The 26,873-nt window shown below is 38.5% G+C and overlaps 1 protein-coding gene across 7 annotated transcripts in view; it reads left to right on the top strand.

The window, feature by feature from the left end:
- The window catches only part of LOC116430947 (uncharacterized), a 202,042-nt gene that overhangs the window by 98,069 nt on the left and 77,100 nt on the right, over positions 1-26,873 (top strand). For all 7 annotated transcript variants that reach the window (XM_076367959.1, XM_031985716.2, XM_031985713.2 and 4 more), the window contains one exon: positions 17,687-17,724. The gene's annotated coding sequence lies outside the window, so the exon portion shown is untranslated. The remainder of the gene's footprint in view (positions 1-17,686; positions 17,725-26,873) is intronic.

Raw genomic sequence — 26,873 nt, 5'->3', positions numbered from 1 at the left:
TTTGCGAGGTATTTTCTCGTAGAATTGTTTTTTTTGGTTTTGTTAATGAGGGTGTTACTTCTTTGGTCATTCTTTAAGGGGTGGTTTTGTTTGTATGAGTTGTTTCTACATATTTTATTTGTTGAATTTTTGTGTCCTAAAAGTTTGTATTAGGTTCAGTTGTTAATAGTTCAGTAATTGGTTAATATATTATTTTTAATATTCAAATATTGTGTAGATTACTAGATATTTCGATATACTTACTAGATAATTAGAGAACCAAGATGGAAACATTACTAACCTCTTCATAATTGAATAAAACACTACATTCTTTAAAGAAAATATTCACAAGACACTACCTGAAAAATAAAACCTCCTATTTAACACCTCCAAAATTTTGCACTCCAGTTTTCCTATAACACAGAATAATAACATAACACTAAACCCCCTTATTATAAATTATTTTTTTATCTAAAAACTATTTCAAAGCTCACAGTAGACACTGACAATTCCCATCTCGGAAATTCTGTACAGCAATTATCTTCCCTTGTATCTTCTTATCACGTTCCTTGATTTCCCAGGAAACGGAAGTCCCTAGTATTCTAATGTAAAAAGTAATGACTATGGACGTAACTTTCGTTTACTAGAGGAGAGCGGATCGCGAGGGCGTTAAAACGAAAAGCGGACAATCGGAGACAAAAAAGGCTCGCGCGAGAAAATTGAGTTATCGCTTGGCGGCGAGTGGATTGCGCGGCACGCCAATGAAATTAAACGCCAATAATGAAACGCGTGGTTAAACTCTCCTCGCGACCAAGGGAGGGGACATTATGGCGTCCACGTCTGAACAGTAAAATGCCCGTAATTGATCGTGAACAAAGCGTTCCTTTCAATTCCGCCGCCTTAACCCTTTGGTCACCAACATATCTGCTTTTATCCAAATTTTAGTGTTACAATACTTTATGCCTAAATTCTTTATTTACGAAGTAAGCACTGACGTAAAAGTGTTGAAACAGTGGAGGTTCGAAACGATTTTGTCGAATTTTCACGAGGAAAAAACTTTTTTCAGGACATTTTAAGTATCTTTATTGGAAAATGTAAATGTGTATTTTGCAAGCATTTTTATTTTGTTTATGGACGAATATTTGAACAACTCTGAATTTTGTATTATTCTCAAGTTGAGTTGATAGACTCATGAATTTCTTTATTCACCTCGTTAGAAAAATATAAAACTATTACCCTGAATTACTTATTAATTTATTTAAAAAATAATATTAGAAAATACGTCAGAATTTTTTGTTGTTATTAAGATATTTAATAATCTCACATAAGAATGATAATGTTAGTTAGCAAAAAAGTTTACCATTCGATCGTAAAAAGTCACGAGCGATCAAGGAAAACAATAATAATAATTGCACTCATAAAGGTTCGTCGGTTTTACGATAGCAAAATTGTTTTACGTTCACTTTCACCATCGGCCATTTCCTTTCGATTGATTCCTTTCAAGTCGAGGGGTTTCGTTTACGATGGCGACGTCGACGTGGCGCCATTAATAGCTCGAATTCGCCGTTTGAGCATCGTCGACGCTGAATAATCGAAACCGTGAACAATGTCGCGGAGAGGCAGTGAAATCCGCCGTCCCATTTCCCTTTCGTTCGTGCTCGATCGCGGTTACCGTTTATTGTTCTTTCCGGGATTCCTTTTTCCTTGATTATTTGAGAAACCAACGGAACGAACTAACCCTTTACATTCTGACAGCGTATTAAAGTGCCACTTTCATTAAAATACTTGTCTCGCTAGAATAAACCTAATAGTGTTATTAGATTGTCATTCAATTTTATTTGAATCAATCTGTCTCTTTGAAATGTGATATTTATGTTTAAATTTAATTAATAACTTTTAGTAGATTATTTTATTAATTGATTATTAATAAGTTGTTTGATTAATTAATTATTAATAATTTGATTAATAATCAGTAGAAACATTGAAAGTCAAATATAATTTCAAGTAAAATTCATTTGAAATTTATATTATATTTTATTTTAACATTTTCTTAAATTACACAATTTACTTGAACACTTTCGAAATACCTAGCATACAGAGCTACAAATAAAAAGTAAAAACAACGCACAATAATTTCAGAAGTATTAAAGAAAGTGTCGAATAAATTCGAATATAATTGTAAAAAAAAGGCAACAAAGTATGAAAGTATCATAACCCCCGGAAAAGTCTTGATTAAAAAGTAATCGATCCACGGTATGTTCAATATCTCTTTGTCAGTGAACTTCTTCAAAGGAAATTATTACGCCTCCCCTTGATTCCGTCCCGGTGTTCTTTGAGAAATTATCACGAGCCGTTTCTCCTTGTCGCGATAAAACGAAAGTTCAAGCCCGTCGAAAAAGTTCTAACATCGTTTATTAATATTCCGCGGGAAATATTATCTTCTCCGCGTTCCTGAAGACGGGCGTCACGGACACTGGCCAAAGTTCAAGTTCTCCTTCCGGGCCGAACGGTTGCAATATTAATGTTCCCGGATAAATTGGATCTGAATATTTCAGCTGAAAGGTCTGCGGGAAATTTAAAAACTTCACGGAGAATTATGTTAAGGACGTTACAGTTTCATTATGCCGGATCCGCGCTTTAATATTCCGCCCGAACCGCCGACGTTTAAAACGTAATCCCCGTGTCTGACGCGTGGACATCAAAATTATTCAAGGTAGTCTCTTCATTTCTTGTTTAATATTCATTCTGAATATCGTAATTATATTTATTACAGTTGTGTGTTGGTTATTATGATAATAAATTAGAATATTAATTATGCAATTATTTATGCGAGATAAAATTAATTTTCGGTACCTTGGTGCTAGCACTTAAGTGGGATCTCATTATTTTTTATTTTATCCCAACTAGGCATAGTTAATAATCAATGTCAACGATATTTTTATTTAAATTTCTGAAAACAAAATCTTTACAATGTACTAAATGAAATTTTTTATAATAAACATTATTTTGTTTCTTAAAACTAGTATGTACCACTCAACTCTCATGTCTGATTATCACTGGTTACTTCTACTGGCACGTTGGTTCCAAACTGTAATACATTCCTAACAGTTACTTCCAATTTCTATTTAACAGATAATGCAATCCATAGAGTTCGAATGATGAACCCAAAACATTTAAGTTCTCAGTAGAATGATCAAATTATAGACACACGCGTTAATCGGCGATATTCAAAATCGTCTAGGCTTCAGTTCCACGATGAACAGGATCCAACAGCAGTCACGTGGTTCCTAATTATGAATCCGGGATGTTCCAACCAAGAAAACAGGCCATCGTCCCATTAAACGGCTCGCCGAGCCCGCGCTTCCGTCCGCGGGTCCTATCGTGCCGGACGAGTTCATTACAGCGGCATCGCGGCTAACAGGATTTCGCCGCGCGTCGTAACGAGCTCTCTCCCGGCTAGTAATTCAAAAGTTGATTCGAGCAGCGCCAATTTATTACCCCGAGCGGCCGTCAGGCCGGGACTTTTCCCCCGCGGAAAACCCTCGGCCGCCTGGGCGAAACTGGAAGAGATAAAGTCCTCGGCAATTGCATTAAACATCATGGGCAGTCTTGGTACTAAGGAATAAGTGCACGGCGATGAGTGTATTTGGAGTTTTGTGTCGGGACAGGACTGTTTCATGGTAGAATCGATACTTTGTTCGGTATTTATTCTGTTAATCTTGTTAGGAATGTTCCTCTGTTTAGTGGCATTTCTGTATGAACGATCCTTTATTTCCTGGATTTGTAGTGAATAGTTATACGTGAGTGGGTGGAAGAAGGTACGCACGGTTTGTACTTGTTTTATTACTTTTATTCTGATTGGTTTTCCCTTCGTTAATAGTACTTCTATATGAAGGTGTCTTTACTTTGTTTGGAAGGCTTATTTGGGCTTTTGAGTTTACTATGGTTGATGTTATGTGTATTTGTAACTATACAGTTAGATATAACGATAGGGAATGAATGTGGCTGTCAACTCCTTACTTGTATCTCACTTCATTGTATTCTGTTTCATTTGCGATCTTCGTTTACGTGAATCAGCCAATAACAAAAGCGGTCGAAACCGAGACGTCAACGTTCTTCGCGAGTGGACGTGTCCCCTTGCTGCACTTGCCCTTCCAGAACGTAGGGCACGTAAAGAAACGTCGTCTGTGAACAGTGCATTACAAATCTAAGGCCGCGTTCACAGATAAGAACTATTATGAGGGTAGTTCTACATAAGAGTCACTGACGAGAGTAAAACTCTGTCTGAGTGTAACCAAAACTTTGTACTTCCTACTGATTCTTTTCCACAACAAAGCATGTTTCTAGTTAAAGAAAGAGTTAAAAGTTTTTAATATTGTTTCGCAACGGAGTATAAACATTAACACGGAATGCAAAGTGAACCATAATTGGGTATTCCGCTTAATGTCAGCACGCGTACCCCAGTACGGCAATACTGTGGATTATATGTAAAGGTAGAAGGGGTTTATGTAATTGGTAAAAGGGCTTTGCCAGGCGTCTTGGAACGATTGTCTGCGCCCGGGAGATGCAAATCTGCAACGGCCGAGATTCCACCTGGTCTGACCGTGCAACGATAAGGGCGTTAAGGCGTCACAGGCTTTTGTCCGAGAAATCCGGTTAATCCGTGCGTCTCTCGTGAAAACGACGCTTCCGTTTGTTACAAAGACGCGACTGCTGGGCGTTAGTTTCCATGATTTATGCAATACACAGCTGCTTGTCAAAAAACGTAGTAATACGTTATTGACATTTGATTAATAGTAAATTGTCTTTCTTGAATCGTTTCTGCCCATTGCGGTTATTCTACTCTGTTTACTTTAATATACTATAACATCAATTGAAAATGTATTGCTACATTCCAATGCTATTATTTTTAATTAAAAGATTATAATAATACGTTCCAGTACATCTCTTAAAATAAATTCATGGCTATTCTCTGATTCTCACAGTCTCAAGCAGACGTACCAACCGTATCAAATCTTCCAGTTTCCATTCCGTGAAAAAAACGTAGTACTACGTGATATATTACCCTCATAGTCTGTTTTCTGGAAGCGTAATGATGTTATTACAATATTTGTTCTGGAAAGGATACAATAGGACGGTAATAACCGTTTTCGTCTCGCGCCGGAACAATACGACCATGCGCATCCGTTGGTTCTTCGGTGCGCGCAGTTACACAGAGGGCGGTAGAATAGTACAAAACAAGAGTCGTTTATGGAAACAACACGATTACAATGTGCGTCGGAGTTTCCCTGTGATTACAACGACCGCTCGATAATCATTATAGTAGTCAGCGACTTCTCCGGGAAAGGGCCGCCATTAGACAACAATTTCATGCGATACTTGCCCCCGTATCTGGTAATAGTATCCACTAAAGTACAGACAGACTGGAAGTCCTATCGTAGTTGCACTGTCGTGACTGTAACTGATGACTATGTTGATCCGACTAAAAGCGGTGTTTATTATTAATACCCACCTTGTATGGAGAGTTGAATATTTTTTTTATCCGCCTGTATGGAGTGTCAGATGTGTTCTGCACAGTCACCTTGTGTAAAAGATTTTAAATTTTATATTTGAAATTTGAAATTCGAATAGTCATAAGTTGAAAATTCAAAATTCAAATATGAAAGTTTGAAGTAGAAAATTGAAACTTTGAAACTTGAATATTTGGAAGTTGAATCTTGACAGTTAAAAGTTGAAAGCTGAAACCGTGAAAGTTTTTGTTTAAAGCTAAAACTTTGAGATTTGAATGTTCCAACTTTTAAGTTCGATAATTCGAAAATTTCAATATTTAAATATATTAAAATATTCCACAGGATCTATACTCAAACCCCCCAAAACACCACTCAAAACATCTCCTAAACACTTAACTCACAGGGTCATAAGAAGAATCCTAGAATCCAGAATCCCCGTAAAGTCTCCCTCCAGAAAAGTCTTCCTCGATCAGCTGTCTCGACCGTTAATTAATTCGTGGACTGGCGTGCTCCGTCACTCGTACAATTCGATTTCAACGATCGCAGCGGAGAAGCACCTGTAGTCTGCTAGCTAGCTAGCCAGCCAGTTAGCCTAGGTTCCCGTGTGTCGCGCGACGGAAGCCGGGGTCGTTCAACCGAACAGAGGGGAAGAAAAAAAAAGGATCGCTTGGGTCCAAGGGTGGAAAAGAGAAACGACGATCAAGCTGAGTGAGAGAGAGGGAGAGAAAAAAACAGCTAGAGAGGGGAAGGACAGGGAAAAAAAGCAAAATCGAAGGGGAATTCAATCGATATCGGATTACAGATTGAGCTCGACGGGCCCGAAAGTTAGGGGTGGCGTGGCGCGGCGCGGCAATCCTTTCCCGGCCCACCCCCCAATCCGCTTAACTTCGCGGATTCAACTGCGAAACTTATCGGATCGTTCGAGCAACGGCTGATTCGAAATCGGCCCATATATCTGCGGTATCGGTAATGTATTCCGGTTAGAACGGCCGAATTCGACCGCCGCATTAATTTTCCGCGTTTTGTTCTCCTTTTTCTGGCTTTCTACCTTTTTCACCTTTCCTTCCTTTTTGGTACCCTCGGGTGCGTGACCCTCGTAGCTTCCACTGTGTATGGGGGTAAGAACAATACTGCGTTGATTAGAGGATGATCATTTTTTGAAAATACTTTTCAATTGTTTTTTGAGTTCTTTTTGGCTATAGGAGTTGTAATGAACTAAGTTTTTTGAAAAATTGGAATTTATTCTTTTTTTTGGATCTTGAAAAATAAAATAAATAAAATGTTTTAGGGGTTGAAGGTTCTATATTTATATGGCGGACTTGAAACGTTTCTTTATTGTGCTAGGATTTGTTTGGATGTGTTTGCTATAAATTGTAATGCATCTAATCACTAGTAAATCAATTTAGTACCATTTTTTATTTATTTTATAAATATTTTGTCAAACAATATTGCTGACAGCCGAATTCATTATTTACTCGTTCATTTCTATATAATTTTCTAATATCTTCTCAAACACCAAAAATCAATCACATCCCAACTCTCAAAAGTACCAACAACTGGCCTCTAAAGTATTCCATTCATCTCCTTTCTCAAACTGCAACGGACACACATGCTAATTACATAAATCTTCCAAAATTGGCGGTGAATTATAAAACACCGTCACGCTCGTTCAATATGGGCCATTTTTTCGCGGCGCTTCGTTTCACTTTCATCGAGACGGTTCGGGGCGCCACTTTTAAAGGGCACCCGTCCGCGACGACGCAGTTTTCGTCGCTGATCGTAAAAAAGACAGAAACGAAGAACGAAAAAAAAAGATGGAAAAGAAGAAAAGAAGAAGAAAACGTTAAAGGAGGCAACAGGTCGACATTCCCGCGTGATCGCGTTGCATAAACGCCGCGGACGCTTTCTAAAAGGTGAACCGCTATTATTTAAACCGCGTTACCCGAATTGCATAATAAACGGAGGGCCCCTGCGAAACAAAATGAGCGAACGACGCGTTGCGCAACAACGCCAAGGTTGAACCGTTACAACAGGCCCCGCGAATTTATGCATCCCCGGCGAAGAAACGGGTCTTAATTAATGCAATTTCGCTTTTTTATAACGATTATCTCGCGCCAGACCCCACGGCCGCCCAGTTAATTGGCCTCCATTGACCATTGCGCGAGAAATCGAGATCGAGATTGAGGGACAGGGGGGATCTATGCTGCACCGTTTACGAATTTATTGCTCGACGGTGTTACAGTGTTAAAGTGTATAATTAAGCGAAATTGTTGGTTTGTAATAAAAATTTATGGCCGTTAATAATGTTTCTTTCTTGTTTCTGTATACCATTTTTATTCGAATTTCGCACGCGGACTATGTGAAACTGTAGTTATTAGAACGTTGTGCGCTGTCAATTAGTTGATTCGAATCGTTCTGTTCGAGTGCATTTAGATTTGTTGATATGTTCTGAGTTATTTATGTACTAATTAGGTTGTAAGTTTAGTGCCACTGATATGTTTATTTTGGTATAATTTGTTGTGTATTTGGAACTTGAGATTTGAATTTGAAAGTTAAATGGTTGAATAGTTGAATAGAATAGTTAAATAGTTGAATATTTGAAAATTTCTATAACTACACTCAATTTTTTTAAATTACTACTTTCAATTAATCCGAATAAATTTAATGCAGTGTTACGAATTCTTCATCTACTTCGCATTTCCAAACGAAAAAATTAAGCAGAAAAAACGGCATCACGACTAAGCACAAGGCATTTAAGTGTTATAAAAATGGCGACATACTGGACAGTTCTAATGAAAAGACACAGTGTGCGTAAAAGTGAGACGCCATCACGAAAGCGTATGAATGACGAATCAATGGCCATTTCACCGTGACTCCGCGAAGCGATACTCTCCGGCACGGTGATTACACGCGCACCGCTTTTTACTCTGGTGGCCATTGTTGCGATTCAATGACGACACGATGACCGCAATAGCAGCGTCGTGGTTCCGCGTGGCATTCTATTACGCAACGTCGTACTTACCGCTGAGCTTTTATCAGAGCTTCATTCTCTGCTCATTGATTCTCTTCAATGCGAGAAGCATTTATTACAACAGGAAATAAAATAAGAAATTAAGAACCAGTCACATTCATTCAAGCGTTAAAATATCTGTTACTTATCCACAGAACAAAAATAAAACCTCAAAAAGCCCTGAACAGTTTACTAACAGCTAACATTATTTACATCCAACCCATTTTTCATTATTCTTCCTCCACTTTATCAAGCTTCCTGTGTATTAACCCCCGAAAGCTTTAAAAGGACTTAAGACTTAAAACTTCTAGAAGATAAATCACTTAATCTCTTTTATCTCTGCACAAAGGAAAAACATCCTAACCAACGAGTATCTACAAAAGGGACAAACAGAAACATTGACTAATACCAGATTTAGAATTCTAGAATGACAATAGTAAAAAGAGAAATAGTGCCACCAAAATAAATATTAAAGATTTTAGTAAATATCTAATAAACAAAAAAACAGAAATATTCAAAAATATTACGTGCTGAATTCTAAAATACCAGTAGTAAAAAGAAAAATAGTTCCATCAAACTAGATATCAAAAGTTTCAGCAAATATCTAACAAATAAACAAATTATAACATTAAATAACAGAAAATGCAGAATTCCAAAATGCCAGTGATAAAAAGGAAAATAATTCCACTGAAATGAGTATCGAAGCTTTAACACAAGAATACACGTCAGTTCCAAAATATATACCTCGAGGTCCCGTTTCGATTCAACCTGGTCCGAGAACGCGAGCCCTACAAAAGGCGATCGGTCCACAATAGGCTAGGACATCGGTGACCTACATACCTGTCAGGAGCATGTTTCTCTCTCTCTCTCTCTCCCCCCTCCCCTCTCTCTGGCGGGCAGACGTCGTCGACAAAAGGACCCAGCGGCCATTTTCGTCCCCGATATCATCGGGTCGACGTCAGAAGGCGATCCACCCTCAAAAACACACTTACCTAGGGTTACTATTAGATACCTACAAAAGTTCTTGTCGATTTAGTCTGTTCTTCTATAATTTATTTTATTATTAGAAAATAATAAGAAGAATAAAAATAATAATGTGGTACAGAAATATATAATTCACTAGAAAAGAAATTCTATGCTTGACTTATATTTACATTTACTTTAATTATTAAAAATTGATACTAGAACAGTAACTTCAAATCAAATAAATATAATGATAGTTATATTTGCTAACCTCTGATATTTTGGGGCGAATCTGGTACTATATTATTGAAATAAGCGATTAAATATAAGAGTTCGGGTAAAATTGAAAAAAATCATATTTTATATTAACTGATTAAATAATTTCCATTGTTGTTGGTAACACATTCTCAATATGCCAACATTTCCCTGAAAGTGTAATATTGTTTACTTTAAAGGTTCTAAAAATAGTTTACCTAAATTGAAAAGAACTTTTGCGGATATTTAGTAATAGACGTTGCTACCGGGTGTCGTTTAGAAAAGGGTCTAAGAAATATTGGAAGCAACCCGAATTTTGTCAAGGAAATGTTAAATCAATTAATTCTAAGATGTACCGACTAGAAAAGGAAAAGGGAAATGTAATATATTAAAAACGTTGTAACAATGCGAATGTGATTCTTGTTTGGACGCTCGGAAACGGAAACGTACACCGGATACATATACGGCAAGGTTGATTGTTCCTGTGCACGTGTGCGTTGCACTGCGCGTGGCATTCGCGGACCGGAAATACAAAACCGGGACGAGAAAACGTATCGGATAGCGAGCAGAGAACGTTGCACTCGGAGTTTGATAGCGTTGACTATATTTCACGAGAGAAATTGTTGATTTGTTAATGGACAGCTTTTTTAGAAAACAGAAAAGGTTTAAATAAAAAAAACATTGCGAATGTTTTGGATATTTTTTAAATAGAATGTTAATATTATTTAATATCGTAATAATTATAATAAGTTTGTGTTATATACATAACAATACAATTTTGCAATATATTATGCGACTTTGTTTGCAAAAGTAACTTTATCGTTAATTTACAATAATAGTAATGGTCATATTACAATGATAATTGTTAACATTGTTATTACAAAAACATCTCCACTTCAAAAATAAAACATTCAAGCACAAAACAAATCAAAAACCTATAAATAACAAGTTGCAAGTCAAATCTTTGCCCCTTATATACTACGCCACTGACCACACTCTGACCTGCCTCGCGTGCGCTGTCGTTGACTGGTCACGTTTCACAGAGATTTTCAATCTAAAATAACTGAAAAACGACGCTGAAATCGTGATTTCGTTAGTCGTGATTTTCCTTTTATTTTAGCTCATAGAATCATCCCCTAAAATGTCTATTATATGTAATAAAATATTTTGTGGTCACTGGAAATTACTAAGACAGTAACCAAGCACATTTATACCTAGAAAACCATATTCCCTTTCACAAAATTTCGATATACCGTTTCCAATATGTTCGATGGCTAATGGTCGACACCATTTTCCTCAGAAAATTTCGTAGCGGTGGTCGGTTCGCCTGCCAGTGGCGGTTACCGGCGGCCATTAGTATCCTTCTAGCATCCTCCGTGCAGGATCGCCGCTTCCGGGCGGAATCGTTCGCCGAGACTGCAGACGACAGCGGATTGATATTTTTCTTTAATAAGCCCAGACCGTGTACCCAGCCCATTATTATGGACGCCGTTTCCTACATCTGGAGCGTTCGACTCCAGCCCAGAGAAAAGCGCAGTCCTGAAAATGTTCAACTACTTTTCTTGATATTTCGTTCTTTTCTAATCGCCATTGGAAACTTGCTTCTTTTTCCTGTTGAAATTTTGATTAATCGACTATAGATTTTTATTCATACATGGAATAATGGGGTGCCCCTTCATCTCCGCAATCAAAATTTTTGCGTTTGTTCAAACTTTAATGTTGCAATATCCTTACGTATATTTTTTTAATTTCAAAGCAAATATTCATAAGATAGTGTTCACAAAATTGAGAGCGTAACAAAATGTATGGTTGGCAATTTCAAAATGGCTGTTTGGGTATCTAGTTGCTTACATACGGATTAATAACTAGTGTTCCGTGGCTTATAACTTTGACAAATTGAAAATAAAATAAGCATATTTTTGATAAACGACTATAATATTATAAACCAAAATCATTCATTTTTCAGCTTCGGAAACAAAGGGTTTCAAACTCTAAACAATGAAACAAGTGTAATCAAAATACTCCATTAGGATCACAAGCACAGTACAGTAATAGTGTCTCGACCAAACTCAGTTGCTAGCAAAGATCTAACATCAACCCAATATGTCACTGTAGCCCTATACTTTTTGCGATGCCTGATAACTTAAATGCGGGCAAAGTCGCGTATAAATAAACGGACAAAAGGGGTAAGAAGGAAAACAGAGGAACACGATAAAATCGAACAGCGTAAGTACAAAGGCAGCCGATCAAGCGTGAGGGAAAGCGTAACCGGGCTATCGAAACCACGTCAGGCGTGCCAGTATCGTAGCCAAGAGTCCCGATGTTTGCTCAAGGGTTCGATCTCGTTGCGCGCCGTAGCTGGCTGGAGGCCTTAATTTACCAGGGGAAATCCCCTGATCCCGAAACCTTGCCTCCGCCGCCGTTGTTGCCGCTATTATCTCGCCTCCGCCTCTATTTTCCTAGCTACACGCGGGCAAAAACGAGGAAATCAAGCTCCTTCTAGGCAGCAGCCTGTGTACATCGGCATCCGGGACAAGCCGTGACACACTGAGTTACGGGAATACGGGAACGGGGATCGATAATGCAATCTCCAAAGTATTTGATTAAAAGCTGTCTACTTGCTCGTTTATCCGTACACGACACGGGATCATGAGAATGTAATATACAGGAGGCTGAGTTGCTTCGGCGAAGGGACATTGAAATTTTAAATTGGGTGCTGAATCTTGATGAATTTTTGTGCTTCCTGGGTTTTTGTTTACTCGGATATTAGTTGGGCAGCGGTTGTGAAATATGGAACAATATGGGGAGTTGAAAATTTGAGGTTAATGGATGTTGATGTTAGTAGTATTTTATATTGATAGTATTTAATATTAACAGTATTTAGTACTAATAGTACTTGATATTAATATCATTTAATATTAGTAGTATTGGATATTAGTAATTTTCGATATTAACAGTAGTTGATATTAATAGTATACAATAATAATAATACTTAATATCAACACTATTCGATATTAATATTAACCATGTTCAATATTACTACTATTCAATAACACTAATACTTAATACCACAGAAATAAATTTCAAAACTAAGCAATTACAGCAAACTTCCAATTCCTTAAAAAGGCAGAACAAGAAAGCTAACGGAAACAGATCAAAATTCCCAATAAAAGAATCAAAAGAAAAAACTGCAATAAATCTGATTCAACGACCGAACAGTCCATTTGTCAAGCGTCAAGATCACGATCCTCGAGTTCCGACGCGACGCGACGTTACGGCTCGATATCAGAGTATCCGCGGAACCGTATTCCGAGCGAATGAAAATCGTCGCGGAACGCGACCGTGCCCGCCGCCTTCGATGGGCCGCGTAACGTCCGTAAATCAGGCTTATCGTCACGATCCCGCGCCGGATTCTTGAGCTTAGGTAATACAAAGTATGGTTTATTACCGTGAGACTAAGCCCGGCCGTGTAATTGTGCCCAGACGCGTTTCGCTTTACAATGTATAAGAGGGACGATAAATCTCCGTTCGCCGCCGCCACCGCCGTCTTCGGAAATGGTAGTTAATCAATCCGCAAGCTTTCCTTGCTAAAAGATAAAAGACTGGCCGGAAGAACGAGAGGTTTTCCACGGCTATCTCTCGCGAAACGAATTATCGTGAGGACCTTCCTACGCTGAAAGATCTTTGTGGAATGATTGTATTGAATGATCTTATTGATTGTGAATTAGGGACTGGGATATTTTGTTAATGTTGCTATGTGTTGATTAGTTACTAGTGATTTTTGAATGTTTGTGTGTTTACAATATTTCTTGGTATGTTAGGTATAAGAAATATTTTTGTGAATCAAGTTCTAGGATAGAAATTGGAATGACTAGTTTCTTGTAGACACTGTTTGAACAGTAATACCTAAAGTCAACTTGCATAAGAATCTACTGAAAAGCGAGCCAATTAGAATTTTAGGTCAGTGTAGAATGCATAGAATATAAATAGAATGGAACTGATTCTGAAGTTAACTCGACATTTCATATAATCAATCATTATTCGTTTCAAATTCAAATGTTTCCCACTATTCTGAAGCATCCCATTTTTACCCCCAAAGCAACAAATCCATCAAAACTAACACTAAATATCTCAAAACTCGAAATAGTCTTTAGTATAATCATACACTTTCCCTCTAAATAACCAAATCTATTATCAAAAACTTCACTAACTTTCATATCCAACAACCTAACCTCTAAATCCCTTAACGACATCGAAATTCCCCATCGTTAAACCATTAAACCAAAATAAAAATCCGTAAACTCCCCTCCACCAAAACAACTACAAGAAAACAAAAAAATGAACAAACAAAAAGAAGGTTCAAATTAATCTCCGTTTGGGGGCGCCGCGGGTAAAGGGTCGACGCGTGACACGGTAAAGAGGGCAAACATTTGGATAACCGGGATAGTGACATTTCCGCGTCGCGGGGTCCCCGGCGTGCCGCGTCTATTAACGGCCGCTATTTGTATGTATAATGTTCCGTTTCGCGACGCTTTTCCATTTCCCGGAGTTTCCACGTTCCCACTACCATCGCCGCCGCCACCGTCATTGTCGTCATTGCCCTTTTTCTTCCCCCTTTGTCCCGCCGAGATCCTTTCTTTGTCCGTCGCCGCCGCGAAATTACGTTTTAATTCAACGCCGCGCGACCCGCGACGGAACTGACGGACATGCGGCTACCGCGTAATATTTTTCGGCCCGCGAGGAAAGGGTGGAGGAAGGACTCTTTATGAAAAGCTCGGGGACGCGTGAATAAGTCCGTTCCCGGCCTTTGTTCTTCTTCCGCGCCGGTTATTGTCAGATTGCCCTCCCCAACAGAACCCATTCGTGTTCCCATGGAACATTTTTTTCGGTGAATTTCGGACAGTTTTCTGGGCGCGGGCAATTTTTGAAAGGGTTTTTTTGGGGGGCGAAGTTTAGTCGTTTGAGTGAAGTCTTTCAGAGATTCTTTTGAAGTTTTCCTCCTTTTTTTCGTTTCTAGACGGAGTTTTTAGAGGGAAGTGGTGTTTAGAGAGTTAAAAATGGCTATTTGTTCATTTAACATAATTGTTTATTTAAAACTGATACAGTACTTTCTATAATTTCTCAAACACTCATATAACATTCTTTTTCACACGAATTAATTCTCAAACAAATCAAATTACATATAATTTCCGCTGTAACTTATTCAAAGACAATTACTTTCCTCATTCCTTCGAACACTTCCGCAGCATTTATGTCTAACGTAAATCGATATTCAAAATGCAAGTCGTAAATAATTTCCTTTCCCATCGATAAAGACAATTAATCCAACAGAACCTATATAGTTGCCAGCAGCAGCAGCAGCAGCGAGCAAATAAAAATTTCTGTTGTAAATTCCTGAAGACTCGCGCGACGATCGAGCACGCGAGATATTGCGTTGCTGATGGATCCACGGGAGGTCGGAGGCGACGTTTCGATGGCTCGGGGCCCTCCTGGGTCTGAGGAACGTTGATCTTCGCGGGAGTAACGGTTCCGTGGCGGAGATCCACGCGTCGTTGCAGGGGAAGGCAGAAAAGCGAAAGCCGTTAAGCGTTTTTCCACGCTTTAGCATTGCGAGCCTTCGGAACCCTTGTGCGTCCTCTTTAGGAATGCTTTTTCGATGGTACTTTCTTGCTCGAGTAGCCGCGTGCTTCGGAGAGTTCGAATGTTTGAGCCGTTTCAGGTGGATTTCAGGGGGAATTGGTGTTTGCGTTGAAGGGCCATTTAATGGTGGTAATTTGTTACTTTTTTATATATTTTTTATGGTAGTATAGTTAGGATATAAAAGTATGTTGTTGTTTTTGTTTTGGTTTTTGCTTTTGTCATTACATTTATAACATACAAATCACATAACAAAGTTTCATACATACCCAAAAACAATTCCAATTTACGAAATTTTATTTCATCACATTTTCTGCTTCCATAGAAAATGTTTTTCGTCTAAAAACATTCGTCAATCTTCACACAACGAAACTAAACAGTAGACACCACAAATAGTAATACATTTATTTATCATCAATATTATTCATATTAATACTTCTACATAGAAAACCGACAAAACACGAACAACAATAAGAAAAATATTCTTACCTGGTAGAATCATGTTCTATAATCTGCCAGCATCCTTCATGAATTCTCGCGTAATCTCGTAGTTCCCAGCGAAGGGTGCCGAATTTCCTTCGAGAAACATGGTAGAACCCTCGCTCTTCGGATATTCCCATTAAATTAGCGGCACGTGTTGCGAAAGAGCGCGCCGAAAACCGCTCGTTGAGATAAATCTCCATTTCCTCCCTCAGTTGTTCGGCGAACGCTCGCTTGGACCCCGACACCGTCGTTGGTGTCGACGTTACAACGGTTTCTTGTCGCGTCTTCGAAGTCGCGGCGTCGCCCATCAGTTGCTTGTATACCTGTAAAGCATCCCCTTCTACAATACTGTGTACATTCACGGTGATTCGCGCTACTCCCGCTATAAATCCGTTGTCGCCTTTTCTTTCCCCTCGAGCTACGCCTTAACGAAGAAGGATCCCGATCTCGTATACGAGGTGTTCTATGATTCTCTAAAAACATCCTCAGTCTTGAGGATGAATATATAAATGTCTTGTTTTAATTCTTCTTCTCTTGTTCTCTACGAGTTATCTTTTCTTTTCGACGATTTTGTTTCAGTAAGTTATTCTGCAATAGTTACCAGAATATAGTGTGTAAAATACTAATAGTTGTTTTTTATAGGAAGAACTGGAGAAATAGAATATGTTTGGAATTAGGACTTCGGTTATTTTTTTTCTTTTAGAAGAAAATATTTGTGTATTGTAATATTTGGAAATTTTTGTTCTTTTTGAGACTGGATATGTACAATTTCTGGTTGTTAGAGTTCAATAAACAAAGTACAACAAGAAGATTTTATTCAGAATTTTAGTTATAAAAAGAGAACATCGTTTCACAAAGTAACAACGTATTACTTCACAAAATATTGAAATAAATGAGTATTTATCAAACAATCGACTATTTCATGTATCTACGCCGATCAACAATTTGTAAAGAAAAGAAGCAGATTTCGGATGCAAAGCTTGAAGACGGAGAAAAGAGCACCGTGTAATAACGTACCGTGAAAAGCTGGTATCTTCTCTGTGATTCCTGCAAGATAAAAAGCTGCTGTACCGTGAATGTAAAACAAAAGCGAAATTTTGTTCATTCCCCAGGACCCTTTGTCTCTTTCTCCCGATTCCCACGATTCCGGACGTCTCGGAATAAGTCCTCCGTTCCCCGTGACGGAGGAATTATATCGTGGAAGTAATTCCGCGAGAAAACGAGTGTAATTCCTCTTTTTCTTTTTCCTCGCGGGGCAAACAGAATTTTCGAAAGGCGCGGGATCGCGGACTCGGATCTAAACGACGAAGAATCCTATTTAGGGAGACGGCAGGATGGGGAACCAGGGGAAACAGTGGAATTACATTTGCACGCGTTAGTAACGTGCCACGTGAGAAACATTCTAGCTGCCGCCATATTGTCGGTCGGTGGGATGCGTGCGGTTTCCTTCGGTCTCGTGATTTAGATCCATCGAAATGAAGGCTTTTTGCTGGGATTAGGTTGCATTGTTTCGATGAAATGAAGGATTCTGGATTTTATGTTGAAAGAAGTTTTAGAATTTTGTGGAATTATTTTGAATGCCCAGCTGCATATTGTTTAATTATGATTTTCTTTGCAGCTACAGTTGATAGAGTTATTCTACTGTTTATAATTCACTCAGAAAAATCTACGTTTATTCGGAAGCATCGCAATTGATAATAGCAGAATAATTTGGACTTGGAGAAACTAGATGACGTTTATATTTGTTAAATTCTATTTGAAATTTTCGTCATGGTTAACTAAGGTTAACTTTGATTTTTTAATTGTAATGGTATTCTAACTAACAGTATTGTTTTTTTTTCTGTTTCAGAATTGGGTGGACGATAAGAAGAAATCTAACGATATTTGGTAAGTGTTTTAAATATTGAATAAAAGTAATGAAGATTTAGATATTTGAGATATTTGAATGAGACAAAGTATCTGCCACTACAATAGAATCTCGTTTAACCAGATACTCACCTTCGAAACCTAAACATTAGCATCTCCTCAACATGAAAATCCACTAAATCCTAAAAATTTACAAGCGAATCTAATCAGTAGATTAGAACGTCGTAGAAAATATACGACGGTCAAAGAAAACCTAACGGAATTTGCATATTCTATTCGTCGGATGGGTTTAAATGGAGTTTGGACTCCGCTCTAGGGGTTGATCCCCTTTACACGAAATTCTGCCGCGCGCAAACGTCGGGAATCATGTGTACACCGTGGCAAGAAGTCGGGAAAAGCTGGCGGAGAGAAAGACAGAGCTAGGGGAGCATCAGAGGGGTAGAGAGAAGACTGAAAAGGCAAAGGAGCGCGCGCGCGCGTGTTTGCATGTGTGTGAGGCAAGAGTGAATATATAACGAAAAGAAAAAAAGCTATAGATGCAAAAGAAAGATAAAGAGAAGCAGTGAAGCAAGGGAGAGAAGGAAAGAGGCTAGAAAAGCAACAGGCAGAGCAAACGAGAGCTAGAGAAGTAATAAACAAAAAAAGGTAAAGCTAGAGAAGCAACAGATAGAGCAAGGAAGAGCTAGAGAAGCAATAAACAGAAAAAGCAAGAGCTAACAAAGCAACAAACACAACGAGTTAGAACTAGAAAGGCAATATAGAAAAAGAAAGAGCTAGAAAACCACCAGACAGAGAAAGCAAGAGCTAAAGAAGCAACAGACACAGCAAATCAAAGCTGAAAAGGCAACACAAAGAGAAAGGGAACTAAAAAACCACCAGATAGAGAAAGGGGAAGCTAGAGAAGCAACAGAGAGAAAACTAGAGCCAGAACAGCCACGAACAGAGATAGGAAAACCTAGAGAAGCATCAGACAGAAAGAGAGATAGGAATTACACAGGACAGCGATGCCTTGACGAAAACGTGGGAAACCGAGGGGTGGTTCACCCCGTAAAATCCCGTAACACCCATCGGCCGTACACGTGTACAACGTTGTTGGTCCAGGTACAAAATGACGTGCACCAGCAGCAGTCGTAACAGCGGCAGCGAAAGCTCGCTCGCACGCTCGCGCGCAGATCATATGCGGTGCCCGTTCCCCAATCCTCTTATTCCGATGCATTGAAAGCTTCCGGGCTTTTCGAGGCACGAGAGCGTATCTCGTGTAAACAAATGCGGCCTGCTTCCGCGGACCGGAGAAATCCACTCCCCCGCGCCGTTAGAACAGGAAACGGATGAACAGATTTCGAGGAATACGCTGGGCTCGCCATTTTCAGCCGCTGAATGATGTTCTAGCCGAATTACATACCCGGTGTTTTTGAAATCATCGACTGTGAGCCTAGAATAATTATTTTTGTGGATTGATGGATTATGTTGGGGAATTTCGGTTAATTCTTTTTGAAATCTTTGGAGCTGTTTCGATAATTAGTTTGATATGGAGATAAATCATTAAGAAATTAACGTTAATAATGTATATTATATGTAGGTGATACTATATTTTATTCGTTAATTGTTTAACTTTCTAATTGATAATGGAAAGCTAGAGATGGTAAAGTAAAAAGATCAAGGTAAAATTAAGATAAAAATTCTCATTTTGAATACTTCGAGTATTAAAAGTTGAATATTTCGAAATATAATTTTACAATTCAACGACTATTTCACTCGAATATCTCAACAAATCAAGTACCAAATTCTTACAATAACACATTACGTTATAAATTCCAAAAAATTATTCTAATGTTCTTGTTTAGTGTTACTTCGACGATTCTAAGAAGAATTCCTTCTTTCTTCTCACTTAACGGCTGAGAAACAGTAGAATTCTGATTCGACGTAATTGTCGCGAGGAACGAGCAGCGTAACCGCCGCACTCGACCGCGCAGAATGAAAAAACCACGAGTTGAGGCTCATTTTCCCTCGACGAGGCGCGTTACCATCCGCTCGAAAATGTTTCGCGCCGCGCGAGAAACGCTGAATGCTGGCCCCGCGACCCTCGACCGTCTTCTGAATAACTTCTCCCGACGGAACAAACGTTAACCTTCTCGCTCCGCCGCGTTTCCGCGGCGAGACGCGCGGAACTCGAACGGAATAAGGTAAACACGTTTAGAATTCAACTGCAATAAATACGCTCGCACGAAAAAGGAAACCTGTATACTTGTGCCCTTTCGTATGCGTATGGGGTGAGACGCGCGCGGTTATGCGGGTAGATTTCAGACGCATTTTATTGTCTCTGGAGGATCAGAGTTGCACTTGAACTTCTTGTGGGGTCGATTTGTACCGTCTACCTTTTTAAATGGAGGATGTTTCGTTTTAAGATTTTTCGAAATACAGGATCTTTGATTTTATGATTTCTTGGAATAGATGATCTTTCATTTTGACACATTCGCGGGCGTGAATATCATTCATTTTCATTGTGATGCAAAATAACAGGAATACTATAACATTCAAATTTATAACCCTAATTATCGTGCATTTATTTCTATATAACCTCTTGCATTTATAACAAAAATTTGGATATTACAATTAATTTAAAAATATATCATCTGCTTATTTTTGTAACTCGTTAAAATTTTTACTGTCCGTGAACATGTTAAGATTTTTTGGAGTGGAGATTCTTGGAAAAATAGATTTTTTAATAGTTGTTTTTAATGTGTTATTTTAAAGAGTTTTTGTATAGAAAAATGTCGATTGGTAGGTTTGGAGATAAGGGAAGATTAGAATATTTTTTAGCAGAATTTTGATTAATTTCTGTAGAGAAGAATATTAATTGTTAGTTGTTTTCTTTTTTGCAAGGAAAATATTTGCTGTAATTTATTGTTAATAGTGCTGACTGTTACTTCTTGAACAACTGGTTAACAAAATCACGCGTGGACGACAGTAGCCATCGATATCTTAAACCCGCAGTAACATACTTTTACTTTTGACAATAAAAACGGAACGATATACAAACGAAGAAATATGCAGTTCACCTCGACACAGAATTAACGAAGACTTTAAAAAATTGAACAACCATTTCCGTCGCGATTAACGAAGTATAAAAACGAGGCTGTGGTGCAGTGGTTCCCAAGCTTTTGTTTCTTTCCAAAATTAACTATTCTATCCGTACGTTCTCCAAGATGGCGGATTTTCAAGACCAACGATTTCTTTCAAAAATTACAATGTTATAAAACTTACAAATTTTTCAATAAAATATAAATATTCTCCGACCTAACAAAAATCAACTCCGAACCAACCCAACTCGTCCAGCCAACCGTTCTCCAAAATATCGCATATTCAAAAATAACAGTTCGATAAAACTATCGATACCCATAACCAACTACTCCCAACAGAATATCATAAATATTCCCTAATCCAACAAAAATCAACTCCGAACCAACCTAACTTGTCCAGCCAACCGTTCTCCAAGATGGCGGATTCTCAGCACACGCGTCGCGTACAAGTAAAAATGGCGTCGCGACAAGTCCTTCGCCGTTATCGGTTGTCGCTGGAATATCAGTACATGGAAAAAAAGGGTGAATGCGTCGCGCGTGTTGCTAATTTATTTACGATCGTTGCGGCCGACTTTATTGTCTACAGCGCGGCCTGGCCATTAATCGCGTCGTTCGGCTCGATTATTTCCTCGCCCCGTTCGAACGGGGGACACGAGGCACGGGAGGAGAGCACAGAAAGAAACTCGATAAACGACCTGTTAATTTGTTGTAAGTTAGCCGCGCGATCGGGACCGTGCCGTGCGCAGGTACCGTACGGGGGTAGCCACTAAATGCCACTGGAAACCGGTTCCCGAGGCGGCATGTACGAGTTAGGACGTGCAGCGCGTTGTTCGATTTATGTACGGCGCACCGTCGACACGCCGATACACAAAGGTGACTCGCGTTAATCGCGGCTTTATCCATACATGGGAAAATTCCCCTTCTCTGTCTCTCTTTGTTCTGTTTCTTGCTTCTTTCAGCTTGGATCGGTGAATTGAACTTCGATGGAGGGAAATAATGAAGCATGCTTCTCGTGATTTCTTTATTCTTTTGGTTCTTTTGGGATCAGAGTATCTGTTTCTTTTGTTTTATGAGAGTTTTATGTTGTATGGGATTGTTGGTCATTAGCGGTGATTAGATCTGAGAGTATTACAGATTGTTGTTGTGGGGTTTTTGTAGGGTTTTGAATTAGTTTTATTACAAGTGAAAGATTATCATGTATAATCTAATCCCATTAGAGCCATACACATTGTAGCATCGGCAATGCACAACTTTTGCCTATGTCAAAAATCTCAAATAACATCATTACTAATGTATATCGTCATTATTACACTAAGAAATACTGTTCGTCCATCGAGTGAAGTCTCGCGGTTCAATCTGCCCTCGATTAATCCCTCTAGAAGCGATTGCTTTCGCCGTACGGAAAAATTGCTTCCCTGACCCGAGACTTCTTAGCGCTCTCAACTTTCCAGCTCGATCTTCTCAATTTGTATCAAGAGACCGATACCTCTTATCGGCCGAACACGGTTGTGCTTTCATTGAATAGCACCAGGGACACGGGTCTATCGGAGGGCCATCAATAAACCGAGTAATGAGATTCAGGGTGTATATACTTTAGAGGACGTCGTCGCGTTGCGTAATGCGTCGGCTCGTTTCAATATCCGGACGACTGTGCTCTGGGACCCGGTACGCGACCGTGCCTCGATATTCTTAACACGATGACGGTGTACTTTAATTCAGTACGTCGTTTCGTGGTCCCTTGACGAAAAAAGCGATGGGAAAAAACGAGGAAAGAAACGAGTGAATGGGAAAATGAAGTCTGAACTTAGTTTATATTCCCTGGTGGATTTTCTGGGAAAGAAATTGTAATAAATCGAAATATTTGTTTATTTATATATTTATTTGTTTATTAAGTAAGTTGTTAGTAAAGAAAGTGATTCTTTTTCATAAAAATGTTTCTTTCACTTTTCTTGTCACAGTTCTATCAAGACGTTGAAATATTACTACCTTTGTGTTTATCAACGAAGATTCTGTCAGCAAAAATAAAGTAAATTCTCAAAATAAACTAATTTTTACCGAATTAATTTTCAAAAATCAAACTGATTCTCAACTAAATCAAATGTGTTCTACAAAATCAACTCTTTTCAAATATCTTCGACGAAATTAATTTTAACTGACATACACAAACTTCTCTTTAATAAACTCATGGACAAGATAAAATATTAGAAATTATTAACTATTAAACAGTATAATATTTATTAAAAAATAGCAATCTGAAGAAACATATTTACCAGAAGATAAAAACAGAGTCACAAAAGGAAATTCCCTAAATCCAGTGGTTCCACAATGACCAAGCTTAGAGTACAAAAGGTCCGCGTTGATCACGAATCCTCGCGTATTATCGTCAAGGTTGATCTCCGTCGTGCGTCTGGCCGGCTCGGCCATGAATCTCTGCAACGATCGCGAATATAACCCATACGTCCTTCTTTCCCTGGTTACTTCCTGGTTTGTACTTGACTGTGCCGGGACTAATTACGAAAATCGTTTGTCCCGTTGCGAAACGTCTGTTCCCTGTTGCCGTTGAATAAAGTCCGTTGAAAGAGGAAAATACGCCTCTTGAAAGAGTAAGAGAGATAGGGGTTGGGAAGAGACGTACACGGAATTCGATTGGGATTCGATAACGCTCGAATTAATCGCGCCCCCGAGTATACACATGAACGCGAGAACGATGGCCGCTCCTTCTATTAACAGTAGAAAGTTGTAGCAAGGATTAACGTGTTACCGACTGGCTAAATAAAACATTTTCTTTGCTATTTTCGTAATTCGGTATCGCCTGACGTTGATATTTTGGATTATTGAATGACAACTGAGATTCTAGTTACGCTGATATTAATAATTGAATATACGTTATCCATTAAGATAAATAATACTGTTGTGTTTCTAGGTTATATCCTCAATTTTTCACTTTGCTTTAATCCATTTTATAGTTATTTTTTATTACTTTATTTAAATGCAATCTTCCTTTCTTTTTCTCTAGTTTTTAGTTTCAGGTTTTCAATCTATTTTTATTCTTTATCTCCTTTATTCCTACCACTGTGTTAATATAATATCATTATTTTTTCCACTGTAGTATACTTACAAAAAAATTACAAAGATCTGTTTTAGTTTCCCCTTGTTCCGTAGTCATTATCTTTTCTACTAAAAAAATAAAAATTACAGAAATCTCCTTTACTTTCCCCTTATCCTTTATATTCTACAAAAAAATACTAGAAAATTTTCAATGCAGCATAATTCTCTTCTCTATTAAAAATAGAAGGTCCAAAGATCTCGATTCCAGTTTCTCTGTCCGAAAGCCACTCCGTTCGTTGCCGCAACTTTCCATGAATTAAGTCGTCAATCGCTGGCCATTTGTCCAATACCGAGTGAAATAACTTCGGCCGAACAAGTCCCCGAAGAATTACTGTTTCGCCTGCTGAGTTTTCACGCGTCGTTCATAATTTCCCGTTCATATCTGAATCCGCGGATATTCGACTGGTTCTGTCTCGGCAGCGGCGGCGGCGTATTACGGAACCGCAACCAGATAATGCTAATTTATTAGCGATCCCCGTTCCCCGTAGCGTTCACCGTTGCCCGGCGACACGTGGGCAGCGTGGGCCGAAGGAACGCGCGTGCACGAGTGAACGAGCGAACGACCGAGCGCGAGCAGGTGTCACTTTCACGCCTTCTTTGGCGAGGGGCGCATCCAGCGATGATAGAAGAGACACGGCACAGCGGATCGCGTTACGGGCCAACGGGGATTTCCTTGGTGCGACCGCAGATCCCCCAGGATTTTTAGTGATTTTTCTGGGATAGGGGAAAGGAGCTGTTTTCTAGCGATGGGAACGGCGCCGGGGTTTTCTTGCAGCGTTAGTGGAAAGTTGTGTTAGAAATTTAATTGGGAAATTTGTGGTATGAATTTGATTGGGAAATTTTGCACGAACAGTGGTGGTATTAAGTTAATTGGGAAATTTATATTAGGAACTTTATTGAAAACTTTTGCGTGAAAAGTTGTGTTATTAAGTTAATTAGCAGATTTCGGTTAGTAATTTTATTGAGGTACTGCGACTGAAAAGTTGTATTATTAATTTAAAATCGGAAAACTTTACGTGAAGACTTAAATTAATAACTATTTAGCAAATTTGAAGGGGGTTTGTATTACTAATTTTACGGTAAAGTGTTGACTAATGGTTTGTATTATTAATTTCATTGAATAATTCTATATTATCAATTTTATATAGAAACATTGGAAGGAAATTTATATCAATTAATATTAATTCGGTTGGGAAGTTTTATCAATTTCAAACAAAAATTCTAATTGATCTTAATTCTAAATTGATCTACAAAATTCTAATGTATCTTTGCTCGGAACACTACTATATCTCGTTTAAAATTCAATAATCATTAAAACTACCCTCTGATATGTAGTATCGTTCGCAAAAAGTATATCGTCTTTACTTGAAAAGGAAAAACCTCGATCGATGAAGCAGCCGCAAAGCGATTGCGGGCTACCGTCGAGAATTCCCCTCGATAACGGACAGAAGAAAATGATATTTCGGTAAATTGGAGAGCAGCGCAGAAAGGTTTTCCACAGAGCAGAGGACGGTCGATTTAATGAAAGGATAAGGCGGGTGCGGACGGTTACCGGTGTTCGAGCATAGGTTGAACGTAACGCAAATGAGACCGGCAAGTAGGAAACACAGCGAAAGGGTCAAATTGAAATTGTCAGGACGACAGGGAGGGGCAAGGCTGTGCACGTGGGGCAGCCGTACCAGGTCGAGATAATTTCCATCGCCTTTTCCTTCCGTAATCAAACCGTCCCGTGGCTTCTGTGCAATTACGGTGAAATTGATTTAAAATCGGATGCACAACCCCCTGGATCTTTAACCCGGGGATCGTATTACAGTTTCACGTGAAACGTTACTAGAGAAAGGTTAAACGAACACTGCGACACGTAATTATTCGATAATCCTCTTTGAGTTTTAATCGATTCATCCTTTCCACGATTTTTAGTCTTTCGCGTTGGTTGTAGCAGTTTAGACTGACTGCAGTGATTATGTTTCTTGTGCCACGACTATGTTTTAGGACTTTTTGAATTTTCGTAGTTAATATTAAATAGTACTTAATGTTGTTAATGTTTGGTTGATTGATTCGTAATTCTATATATTTTAGTGAAATTGGATTGGTGATTTTGGGGAACTGATTTCTTTTGGTAAATTGTGAAATTAATTAATTAAAAAAAATTAGATATGTTTGTTTTTTAGATTAATGACTTTTTGCTTGAAATTAGTAGAAAATTCAAAATTATTCATTTCAGATTTCTTATTTTACGCAAAGGTATTGTGTAATATTATTACTAATATAATCATTAAATATACAAATCTAAAAGAATGACTTGATAAAAATATCTTTTTAAGAAAAATCTGTGTAATTCGTAAAAAAAAGTAGAAACCGGTTGCCTTTATCACTTGTTACACTTTCAACGTTAAACAGCGAAATCCTGGAGCACTGCTCTCGACGCGTTCCCATTGTACAACGCGAATTGATCAACGGGGACGTCGCAACGGTAATTGATTCGCTATTATTAGCGGTTGTGCTGCTATCGTGCGCGGTAGGTGTAATGAATAAGCGGCGAGAAGGCACGAGCGAACACATCTATTGTAATTGGACGCCGCGTTCGAACAACACGTTGCAGTGTCGCTGCGCCAGTGTCTTTGACATCACGAAACCGTCAATGTTTGATCTGATTGGGTTACAGGGAATTATCTTTATCCTTCCGATTAAACTGTTAATATCTATTCATTGATGTATAGTTTTTTATGGACTAATTCATAGAAACTTGGATCTTATACATGTTCATTTCCTTTATTAATTGATCGATCTGTTATTCGTTAATTTTAATTTAATCAATAGAAAGGATTGATTTAGCTTTAGTTACTTCTAAGTTTCAGATTTAGTTCTAATTTTTAGATTCAGTTAGTTTTAATTTCTAGATGTAGGTAATTCTAAATGTTTTATTTAATTGGCTCTAGTTTGTAGACTTAGTAAATTCTAATTTTATGATTTTGTTATTTC

The sequence above is a fragment of the Nomia melanderi genome, chromosome 5 (assembly GCF_051020985.1).
Source record: "Nomia melanderi isolate GNS246 chromosome 5, iyNomMela1, whole genome shotgun sequence".
In the NCBI taxonomy this organism is placed as follows: domain Eukaryota; kingdom Metazoa; phylum Arthropoda; class Insecta; order Hymenoptera; family Halictidae; genus Nomia; species Nomia melanderi.
Note: the sequence above shows the minus strand (reverse complement) of the source record. Positions and strands in the feature narration are given on the sequence as shown.